General features: G+C 42.2%; 1 protein-coding gene across 2 annotated transcripts in view; it reads right to left on the bottom strand.

Annotated features, from left to right (window-relative positions):
* Positions 1-10,775, bottom strand: part of RARG (retinoic acid receptor gamma) — a 179,415-nt gene extending 168,640 nt beyond the window's left edge. Inside the window, exon 1 of one of the 2 annotated variants that reach the window (XM_060762922.2) lies at positions 10,297-10,775. The gene's annotated coding sequence lies outside the window, so the exon portion shown is untranslated. The remainder of the gene's footprint in view (positions 1-10,296) is intronic. The other variant, XM_060762925.2, reaches the window with a different exon arrangement.
* Between the last annotated feature and the right edge of the window lie 1,774 nt (positions 10,776-12,549).

Here is a 12,549-nt window from a genome sequence, read left to right as displayed (position 1 = left end):
TGGGCCACTTCACATCAGATGACCACCAGATCTACTACTGCGGACAAGAGGAACATCGAAGAAATGGAGTAGCCTTCATAATTAATAAGAAATTCGCTAAAGCGGTTCTTGGATACAACCCAAAAAATGACAGAATGATCTCAATTCGAGTGCAAGGAAAGCCTTTCAACATTACAGTGATCCAAATATATGCCCCAACCACAGCTGCTGAAGAAGCAGAAGTAGATCAGTTCTATGAGGATCTGCAGGAACTACTGGATAATACACCAAAAAGAGACATTATTTTCATTACAGGAGACTGGAATGCCAAGGTGGGAAGTCAAATGACAACAGGGATCACAGGCAAGCATGGTCTGGGAGAACAAAATGAAGCGGGACGCAGGCTGATAGAATTTTGCCAGGAAAACTCGCTGTGTATAACGAATACTCTCTTCCAACAACCTAAAAGACGTCTTTACACATGGACCTCTCCAGACGGTCAACACCGAAATCAGATTGACTACATCCTTTGCAGCCAAAGGTGGCGGACATCCATCCAGTCGGTGAAAACAAGACCTGGGGCTGACTGTAGCTCAGATCACGAACTTCTTATTGCCCAATTTAGAATAAAACTAAAGAGATCAGGGAAAATACACAGACCAGTTAGATATGATCTCACTAACATTCCTAGCGAATATACAGTGGAAGTGAAGAACAGATTTGAAGGACTAGATTTAGTAAACAGAGTCCCAGAAGAACTATGGACAGAAGTCCGAGACATTGTTCAGGAGGCAGCAACAAAGTACGTCCCAAAGAAAAAGAAAACCAAGAAGGCAAAATGGTTGTCTGCTGAGACACTGGAAGTAGCCCAAGAAAGGAGGAAAGCAAAAGGAAACAGGGATAAGGGGAGATATGCCCAGTTAAATGCGCAATTCCAGAGGTTAGCCAGAAGAGATAAGGAACTATTTTTAAATAAGCAATGCATGGAAGTGGAAGAAGACAACAGAATAGGAAGGACAAGAGACCTCTTCCAGAAAATTAGAAACATTGGAGGTAAATTTCAGGCAAAAATTGGCATGATAAGAAACAAAGATGGCAGGGACCTAACAGAAGCTGAAGAGATCAAGAGAAGGTGGCGAGACTATACAGAAGATCTGTATAGGAAGGATAATAATATTGAGGATAGTTTTGACGGTGTGGTGAATGAATTAGAACCAGACATCCTGAGGAGTGAGGTTGAATGGGCCTTAAGAAGCATTGCTAACAACAAGGCAGCAGGAGATGATGAGATCCCAGCTGAACTGTTTAAAATCTTAAAAGATGATGCTGTCAAGGTGATGCATGCCATTTGCCAGCAAATATGGAAAACACAAGAATGGCCATCAGACTGGAAAAAATCAACTTATATCCCCATACCAAAAAAGGGAAATGCAAAAGACTGCTCAAACTTCCGTACAGTGGCCCTTATTTCTCATGCCAGTAAGGTAATGCTCAAGATCCTGCAAGGAAGACTCCAGCAATACATGGAGCAAGAGTTGCCAGATGTTCAAGCTGGGTTTAGAAAAGGTAGAGGAACGAGAGACCAAATTGCCAATATCCGCTGGATAATGGAGAAAAGCAGGGAGTTTCAGAAAAACATCTACTTCTGCTTCATTGACTATTCTAAAGCCTTTGACTGTGTGGATCATAATAAATTGTGGCAAGTTCTTAGTGGGATGGGCATCCCAAGCCACCTTGTCTCTCTCCTGAGGAATCTGTACAAGGACCAAGTAGCAACAGTAAGAACTGACCACGGAACAACAGACTGGTTCAAGATTGGGAAAGGCGTACGGCAAGGCTGCATCCTCTCACCCAACCTTTTTAACTTGTATGCAGAACACATCATGCGATGTGCGGGGCTGGATGAATGCAAAGCTGGGGTGAAAATTGCTGGAAGAAACATTAACAACCTCAGATATGCAGATGACACCACTCTGATGGCCGAAAGCGAGGAGGAGCTGAGGAGCCTTCTAATCAAGGTGAAAGAAGAAAGCGCAAAAGCTGGGTTGCAGCTAAACGTCAAAAAAACCAAGATTATGGCAACAAGAATGATTGACAACTGGAAAATAGAGGGAGAAACCATGGAGGCCGTGACAGACTTTGTATTTCTAGGTGCAAAGATTACTGCAGATGCAGACTGTGGCCAGGAAATCAGAAGACGCTTACTTCTTGGGAGGAGAGCAATGTCCAGTCTCGATAAAATAGTAAAGAGTAGAGACATCAGACTGGCAACAAAGATCCGCCTAGTCAAAGCCATGGTATTCCCTGTAGTCACCTACGGATGTGAGAGCTGGACCTTAGGGAAGGCTGAGCGAAGGAAGATCGATGCTTTTGAGCTGTGGTGTTGGAGGAAAGTTCTGAGAGTGCCTTGGACTGCGAGAAGATCCAACCAGTCCATCCTCCAGGAAATAAAGCCCGACTGCTCACTGGAGGGAAAGATACTAGAGACAAAGTTGAAGTACTTTGGCCACATCATGAGGAGACAGGAAAGCCTAGAGAAGACAATTATGCTGGGGAAAGTGGAAGGCAAAAGGAAGAGGGGCCGACCAAGGGCAAGATGGATGGATGGCATCCTTGAAGTGACTGGACTGACCTTGAAGGAGCTGGGGGTGGTGACGGCCGACAGGGAGCTCTGGCGTGGGCTGGTCCATGAGGTCACGAAGAGTCGGAGACGACTGAACGAATGAACAACAACAACATGTGTAAACCACCCTGAGTCTCCCAGGGGGAGATAGAGTGGTCGAAAAATAAAGATGATGATGATGATTATTATTATTATAACTTTACTTTTTATTTTTATACCTCACCACCATCTCCCCGAAGAGACTCGGGGCGTTTTATATTTGGGACAGAAAGTCCACAAGACATAAAAGCAAATTAATCCATTAAAACATTAAAACAAAAACACCACTAAAATAAGAGCACTTCCACCACACTTCAAGTCGGAGAGTTCCACTGCTCTCACGGTCAGGAAGTTCTTCCTAATCTTTTGGTGGAATCTCCTTCCCTGTAATTTGAACCCATGGCTCCGAGTCCTAATCTGCTTCTCCCTGTTCTCTCCATGGGGATATCCCCTCACTGTAGATCTCATGGTGAACTCCTCATTCTAACCTTAGGGCAAGTGACTTAGGACAATGGGGCTCTGCTGGGAAGGGGCTTGGCACGGTAGACAGGCAACGCATTGGTGGAAAAAAAGCATAGCCTATTTACTGTTGTATGCAACCCCCTCAATCTCAAAAGAATAAAAGCCAACCCACATTTGAACAAATCTTGTAGGGAAAAAAACATGGTTTCCTTAAGATTGCCAAAGCCTGGAAACAACTTGAAGACACTTAGAACAAACAAACCTACAGTGTGCTGTTATATGGAACAACAACAAAAACATACTCTTGTTACTCAGAATTTGCATTGTATCCATGGACTGATACACAATGTGAAATTGTGGATGGTGCTCACAACAAATTATTCAGATGACCCAAGAATGGAGCTTGTACAAACAGCAGTCACTAAAAGAAAAGAAAATGTGCCATTGACGCTTAAAACCAGGATAGGCAATTCTGCTACTCTTGTAAACTCTGATAGGAGTTGAATGGCTACACTCTGTGCTGTCATCCACCCACCACCATTTTACAGGAAAAGAGTCTGCGTGATGTATTGGTTTTGAGAGCAAGTCACACTCTCTCAGAAGAAGACAAAGGCAAAATCCCACCCAAAGAATACTTGCCAAAACTGCATATGATTGCCATAAGCTGGAAACAACCGGAAGGTTCAAAACAACAACAGCAGCAGCAACAGCAAGGCAATCTATTGCTCCATAGGTATTTTGGCTGCAAGCCTCATAAACCCCAGACTGCATACATAACGGCGAAGGCATACGAGAACTGTAATCCAAAACATCTGGAGGACACCAGCTTGACTACCCTAACTTAGGAAAACAGGACAGTCAGAAGTAATAAGATTTGAAAAGGAAAGTAAATACTAAAAAATAAGCAAGAATAAAGCAAGATCTTGATGGTGGATTTTTAAAACAGAAAAAAATGATTAAAAAAACTAGGATGCTTTTAACTAATAGTGGCTGTTTATATAGTTTTAATAATGCTGTATCTATTTGGTTTTACCTGGTCTTTAATTACGCAGGTGCAAGTCCATACAGTATGTAGTATTTTAAGGGTGCATCTTGCCATCGATATATGTAGCATTATTTATAGGATACTAGAGGTCCCCTGCCACACATTGCTGTGGCCCAGTCTGGTGATATGGAAAATAAAGTAATTAGAAAGTGCTGGTTTCTAATATATGTAATGTCTTTATGCTTATGGGTAAACAGTATTTCTTGATGTTTCTTTGACAGTGTTGACATAGAGATTGTCTTGTTTGCCTACTCTGGAACATGCAACATATAATTGTCCATCTTTAGGAGTCCCTTTCAAATCTATAATACTTTATCTGTGTGTGTGTGTGAATCATATATATCTATCTATATCTATGGATGGATGGCTCTCTGTCAGGAGGGCTTTGATTACGTTTTCTTGCCCTGGTGAAGAGAGTTGGACTGGATGGCCTTAAGTATTTTCTGTTGGTCATGGGGCTTCTGTGTGGGAAGTTTACCCCAGTTCTGTCATTCATGGAGTTCATTCAGAATGGTCTTTGATTGTAGGTGAACTATAAATCCTAGTAACTACAACTCCAAAATGCCAAGGTCTATTTCCCCCAAACTCCATCTGTGTTCATATTTGGGCATATGGTATATTCGTGCCAAGTATGGTCCAGATCCATCATTGTTTGAGTCCACAGTGCTCTCTGGATGTAGGAGAACTACAACTCACAAACTCAAGGTTAATGCCCACCAAACACTGCTTGTATTTTCTGTTGGTCATGGGAGTCCTGTGTGCCAAGTTTGGTTCAATTCCATCATTGGCGGAGTTCAGAATGCTCTTTGATTATAGGTGAACTATAAATCCCAGCAACTACAACTCCCAAATGACAAAATCATAATTTTTTGAGTGATGGTCACTCCTTGTGTTGTGAGATGTTTTGTTGCCAAATTTGGTGTGATTTCGTTCATTGGTTCTTTTGTTTTTAAGGTACTCATTATGCACCGAGCATTTTTTATATATAGATTAATTATAGATTAATTTAGATTAATTTATATATAGATTAACCGGAGATCAGAACCGCCCTTCTATTCTGACATTCAGGAAGCAGGTGAAGACGTGGTTATGGAGACAGGCAGTTGATGAGTGAGCCAATACCCTGAGATGGATGGAGGATGATGAACATCAAATTTAGTCGGACGACTGACCATTGTATTTATTGAATGTAATTGCTGTTTTGCTGTTTTGCTGTTTTATTGCAATATGAAGTACGATGTTTTATTGACTGTATGTATTTCTTGGTTGGAAACCGGTCTGAGTCCCTCAAGAGAGGTGAGAAGGTCGGTATATAAAACTTTTAAATAAATAAATAATAAAATTAATTGTGTATTTTATATTGTATTTAATAATCTGGTTTTCATGTATTTATCTATTTGCCTTATATGTGAAAGGCCTATGGTCTAAGCATTGAATAAACATGAACTTGGACTAGTAATTGCAAAATCATGGGGTAGGAAGGTACAGCCAGTCTTCCATATTAACATTCTGCATCCATGGTTTCCAGCATACACGACTTGATTTTTTTTAAAAAAAATCCAGAAGGCAAACCTTGTTTTTGCCATTTTATATAAGGGGCACCATTTCATTACACCATTATATACAATGGGACCTGAGCATCCATGGATTTTGGTATCCACAAAGGCTCCCAATGGATACCAAGAGTCTGTTATATACATGGAAACTCAGAAGTCAATAACGGAGCCTAGTGGGAGCCTGAGTGCCAAAAAAGCTGGAGTGCACAAAGTATGCCTCCCAGTTACTACTGGACTTCAATTCCCAACATTTTTCATCAGTTGCGACACTGTGCCAATGCTGATAAGATTGGGAAGCTGAATGGCTATACATTTTCCTCTCATTCATCCACTCCCGTTTTACATGGAAAGAAGGGCTATCATATCTATAAAGCTGGGCAGAAACTATTGTGTGGTCAATCATGCACCATAATAAAAGGCCTTCCTCCCATCAATATCCTTCACTAAATTAAGGCCATAGTAATTAACAAAACAAGCAGAAGCTATCCTATATATACTGCCCTTATTTAGGTGAGGTCAATAAAATAGCTGAAATGCCTATCACTACTCATGTGTATGGTTAGTTTCCCCTGGTACTATATATATGTGTGTATGGTTGGAAAGCCCTGGCACTCGAGCGTTCTAACTGGGCCACTCATACCAATGGTGCTATGGATTTTGAAGAGGTATGAATGGAGGGGGAAAGGGGGAAACATGCTGAGAGGAAGGCATGTCAAGCAAACCCTTGTTGTGACCACCTTCCATCAGGGAATCTATGTCCTCATTGTGAAAGGTCATGTGAATCTATATAAATAAAAATGTAATGTTCATTTGTGGGATTAACAGACCTCAAAAACCAGTGGGCCAATTGACACCAAATTTGGACAACATACACCTAAAAACCCAATGTATGTCCTTCACTCAAACAATTTTGATTTTGTCATTTGGGAGTTGTAGTTGCTGGGATTTATAGTTCACCTACAATCAAAGAGCATTCTGAACTCCACCAATTGTGGAATTGAACCAAATTTGGCACACAGAACTCCCATGATTAACAGAAAACACTAGAAAGGTTTGGTGGGCATTGACCTTGAGTTTGTGAGTTGTTGTTCACTTACATCCAGAGAGCACAGAGGACTCAAATAATGATGGATCTGGACCAAACTTGGCACGAATACTCCATATGCCCAAGTATGAACACAGATGAGGTTTGGGGGAAATAGACCTTGACATTTGAGATTTGTAGTTACTGGGATTTATAGTTCACCTACAATCAAAGAGCATTCTGAATCACACAAACGACAGAATTGGGGAAAACTTCCCACACAGAACCCCCATGACCAACAGAAAATACTTAAGGCCATCCAGTCCAACTGCCTTCACCAGGGCAAGAAAATGTAATCAGAGCCCTCCTGACAAAGAGCCATCCAGCCATAAATATAGATAGATAGATATGATTCACACACACAGATATAGTATCATAGATTTGAAAGGGACCCTTAAAGAAGGACTATGATATTCCAGGGTAGGCAAACCAGACACTCTCCACATCAACACTGACAAAGAAACAACAAGAAATACTGTTTACCCACAAGCATAAAGAAATTACATATATTAGAAACCAACACTTTCTCATTACTTTATTTTTCAGATCACCAGACTGGGCCACAGCAACGCATGGCAGGGGACGGCTAGTCCAGAATATATCTCCACAGTCATGGACACACCACCAAGATTGTTGGAAGACAATCATACTCAGCCATGAGAGATTGCCTATGATGATGGTGATATGTTTGGTGGCCAAAGGTAAAGGTAAAGGTTGTCCCCTGACATTAAGTCCAGTCATGTCTGACTCTGGGGTGTGGTGCTCATCTCCATTTCTAAGCCGAAGAGCCGGCGTTGTCCATAGACACCTCCAAGGTCATGTGGCCAGTATGACTGCATGGAGCGCCAACACTGGGCTAAAGACCAAAGGCATATCAAGGGCACAAACTTTTGGAATCAGTCTAATCTCATGCATAAACCTATAAAAACGACCCAACAATACGCATATACGCATATTACTATATGCTTGTGGGTGTATTATGTTTACTAGATTCAATTTTCTTTCACCATAGGCCACTAGTCAACATGCTTTTTGCAAATGTCTATTTAATTTCATATTTTAAGAGTTTGTTTTGGGGCAAGTGCTCTTGCTAGTAAGTAACATCGAGGACTTGTTCAACTGTGTCAAAAATAGAAGCAATCAAGATGAAGAGATTTCGAGAATGTCTCATTGCTGGATCTTGGCTACATTCTGGAGAAGTGAGCCTGAATCCAGAAGCAGAAAGGCACTCCTAGTTCCCACTCCAGATAGGTATTTTCACAACACAAGGCAAAAACACTCTGCCTCCTCTTTTGCTCCAAGCAAACAAGCTAGTAAGAGGAGAGGAAAAAATAGCCTTATTTTATGACCAAAGAGAAACCAGGTTGGCACAGCCAGAGGAATCAATTTTCACCTACATGCAACATTCACATAATACAATTTTGTTAGAGCAATTTGCAAAATCTAGACGTAGATGCGTTACACTGTTCTTCTCCTTGGATAGTAAGCCAAGTTCTCTTTATCCCTGTAAGCCTCGCCTCCCTCATTTTGCAGCAGGGAGAATAATCCGACCCTACCTCAAGAGACAACACAAGATACTCAGGTACATAGCAAGCTAAGCTATAAAGTAAACTGAAGTCAGGGAGCAATCCTCAATTTTTCCTTTAGGGGGTGCTCACTTAAAAGATCCAAACTGTACCTGGGTGCCATTTTCCAACTAAAATCCATGCATCAATATGTTAGCATGTTAATCTACACAAAGAACCCAATGGAGGCATAATAGAGAGATGCCTAGGCCTGTTTTCAATTGGCTTCTAATACAGGCCCCATGATTGTGCTATTTTTGGAATTCTATACATCACTATGTCCTTAAACTGAGCTCCAGACATTTAGGCCTGAGAATGGGATCCACTGCTATGCTGGCATCTAGAGATGATCACCAAGGTAACAAGAGACATTGCCCATTTGTCAGAACAAAACAGACACATGCAATTCAACCACAATCATCAGTCAAGCCTAAGCAGATAGGCAATCCAAGGTGGGTTCTTTTTTGTGTGTGCAACAAAATGCTCACTGGAGACAAAAGAAAATGCAAATGGGACGGAGATAGGAAGATGGCCTGTGTGTGAAATAGTATATCTACAAAGGTTTTATCAGGAAGAAAATAGAGTATATTTTTGGAGAAAGGCAAAAGTAAACGAAGGGATGGAAGAACTTGGGCAAGGATACATCTATGGTGGAAAGGTTTCTCCACCCCCAATAAGATGCAGCCACCAGGTGTCTTTTCTTCATAGAATGATGATTATTGGCTGTAATGGTGGACCGTTGTCTAGGAAGGTCCAAATGAAGATACACAACTCAATGCCATTCAACCTTGTGGCAATCCTTTGGGGCAGAGTATAAGGACAATTCACAGCCCTCCAAAAAACTTCAAAAGGAGCCGTAAAAGGTAAGGGTTTCATCAGAACCATGTTCCAAAAATGGGCCAGACGTCTGGAGAACAGGGCCGCAGCTCTGACACCCCACCCAATCTACCGCCACCCACTACAACACTTTTCCTGCCAAGAGCGTTTTCCTTCCCTCAAAATCCTGTTGATGCCAAACACTCTCCCTCAGGGGTGGTATGGCCGCCACACCCCTTCCCCCACAACTGAACCTAACAACATCATATGTGGAGACTCTGTGTCCTTTCAGTCATCCTCCTTCACAAACAACATAGACTCAAGAAGTAGGAAGATGTTAAAAAGTGAGATGGGTAAAAGGGCAACAATCCATTCCCTCTTCATGCTCAATACCAGTCCCATATAGCTATTCACCTTCTTGTACCCTCTTACTCTTCCTGGTTTGGGGAAACAACAATTGTGCCAATGACTAAAAGCAACCAGGCATGCATCTCAGCACCTTTCTACTGCTCCAAGTCCCTGAAGGAAGCAACAGTCACGGGACATCCGAGAATTAGTTGGAGATGACATTCAACACTATAAATGAGACCAAGGCTTATCAAAAAGTTGAGGCAAGAGAAGGAAACTTTGGGCTGTTCTGGTCAACTCAGTGCTACCTTACCTAGCGGACGCATCTCCAGCCCCCACTATCCCCATCCCCAAAACATACAGGTACACTTCACAGTTGTCCTTTCACGTGCACGCCTCTTTTGAAGTTGCTAACCTTTGCTACTTTCTCACACGTATCCATCACATGTCCCCTCAAGCATTCACAACCACTGTCTTACACATGTGTGACTGATCTATTTCCAAAAGTCTGTCCACTCATCGATGTGTACACAGTTTCTCTTTTTCTTTCTCTGTCTCTCACCCAGCCCTCTTAAGTCCCACCTGATCCCCACGGTGACACACAATAGTTTTTTTTAAAAAAAAACCCTCAAAGGCCTCTGAAAGTAGGAAAAAAAGAAACAAGACAGATCAGCGGATTTCCCCCGAAGCCGGCATAGCAGTGAGGAAAGGAAATCCAGATGTCAGGCCACAAATCTGACCTCCCACCTAATGTCAAGGCCCAGGGTCTTGCCACTCACCTGGCTGCCTTAGCAGGCTCTGAAGGCAGGAGATACAGGCAGACACCTGGAGGCCAGGGAACTTTCCACGTCCCCTCTTCTCCCTGCTGTTCTTGAGCGAGTGTGAGCCTCCTTCTCGCTGTGAATCTTTCACTCTCTCTCTTACTCTCGCTCTCTCTCTTTTTTTAAAACGTTCACTAAGAAATCATTATACTCGGCTATTCATAACCCCAGCAGATCATGTGACACAGCCCTGAAAATATACAGCACATTTTTTCAAAAACCACAGAATGACTTCAGGCGAAGACACGGAAAATATTTTCTCTCTCCTCCTCTTCTTGCTTTTGCTGCTGCCGCCACTGCTGCTGCTGTTGCCTCTCCCCTCTGAGTCCGGCGTCTGTCAGATTGTCAAAAAGACTTGACATCAGGACAGGGCCCGCTCCAGTGTCACACAGCTGAGTGGCTTCCTTCGCTTTGAGAGGGAGGAAGGATGTGTCAGGAGCCTGGACCTCACCTACAAAAGACACAAACAGTGACACGTTTTGGGGTGTCTGTGCACACTCATAAAATACAAGCACAAGGATTTCTTTTTCTTGAACTTTTTTTAAAAAGAGGAGGAAAAAAGAAAATCAGGAAGAAGAGACCAGTCCTAAATTTAACTCTTTCCCATCCCTGTCTAGGTCATTTTAATGTATCCATTTGAAACCTTGGCAAGAAGCCATTTGAAGGGTGCTATCCAGCTGTGTCTGAAAATTGCACCACTTTTCAAACTCCTTTGCAGAGAAACTTCTTTTGAGACAGTTTATTAGAAAAGTTTGAGAGAGAGTACTGTTAATAGAAAATAAGTTTTACTTTAAGATTACTTGCTTTCTGGTACTTATCTCCACCAGTGCCATCACAGAGAGTATTTTGTGATTGGGTTGTTGTAGGTTTTCTCGGGCTATATGGCCATGTTCTAGAGGCATTATCTCCTGATGTTTCGCCTGCATCTCGTCAGGAGAGAATGCCTCTAGAACATGGACATATAGCTCGATAAAACCTACAACAACCCAGTTATTCTGGTCATGAAAGCCTTCAACACACGAAAATTGGAAAAACTAAGGACCAGGAAAGCACATCTACTGTGCTCCCTGACTTTCCTTCTACGTTGCAGAGACACAGATACCATCCCACAATTTCTTGAAACATTCATATCTAGCTCCAACAGAGTTCTTTGTCCCACCCTAGCCATTCCCACAGATATATAAACCCAATTTTCCTAGTTCCAACAGACCTCACAACCTCTGAAGATGCTTGCCATAGATGCAGGCAAAACGTCAGGAGAGAATGCCTCTAGAACATGGCCATATAGCCCAATAAAACCTACAACAACCCAGTGATTCCAGCCATGAAAGCCTTTGACAATATATTTTGTGATTTCTTCTCTGCTCATACATGTTGAGCTGACTGGACCAACAGAATAATAGAGTAAAATGTGCAGTGCACTGTGCAATATACCCCCAGATCCTTTGCATAATACAGGGTTTCTACAGTGGTTTCTTCCCCATATTCCTTGGCAGAGGCACAATGTGGAAATAGTTAAGAGTATTGGGAGCTGCTTTTATTGTGGGGCAGGCCTCACTACTGCCAACACTGACTGGCAGCAACTCTCCAAAGTCTTTCCCAGCCTTATCTAGTATTGTTGAACCTGAGATCTTCTGTATGCAAATCACTGTTCTTCCACTGGTCGGCTAGTAGAAAATTTTACTACTGTCCAGTGTCCACCTCATCACACTAGAGAATGAATCCTGACATTTCACCTACATCTGTGGCAGGCATCCTCAGAGGTTGTGAGGTCTGTGGGAAACTAGGCAAGTGAGGTTTATATATCTGTCCAAGTTTGAAGAGAGAACTCTTGTCTGCTCGAGGCAGGTTATTTATTTATCGTGTCCAGGGTTGAGAAAGATATATAGGCATGAATCTACTTTAAATCCGGTTTCTGCCTCCTGCAGAATTCTGGGGTTTGTCGTTTAGTGAGGCTGTTAAAGGCTCCTCTCTAAACTACAAAGCCCAGAATGTCATGCCCATCTTCCTTCTTAGCACAAGCAAAAAGCCAAACAAATGGCAATACTTAATGAAATCAGTGATTGGAGATAACATTGGAGACCCTCTCTCCCCATTAATTGTCACCTTAATTGGGAGAACAAGAAAAGAGGAACAATCAGGGACCAAAAATAACACAGGGATTGTGTTAGGAAACCTCTTGCTCTACAATGGGATAGCAAAACACATCAA

This window comes from Anolis sagrei, chromosome 2 (genome assembly GCF_037176765.1).
Source record: "Anolis sagrei isolate rAnoSag1 chromosome 2, rAnoSag1.mat, whole genome shotgun sequence".
Classification (NCBI taxonomy): domain Eukaryota; kingdom Metazoa; phylum Chordata; class Lepidosauria; order Squamata; family Dactyloidae; genus Anolis; species Anolis sagrei.
The sequence above is the reverse complement of the archived record's forward strand: the minus strand, read 5'-3'. Positions and strand labels throughout refer to the sequence as shown.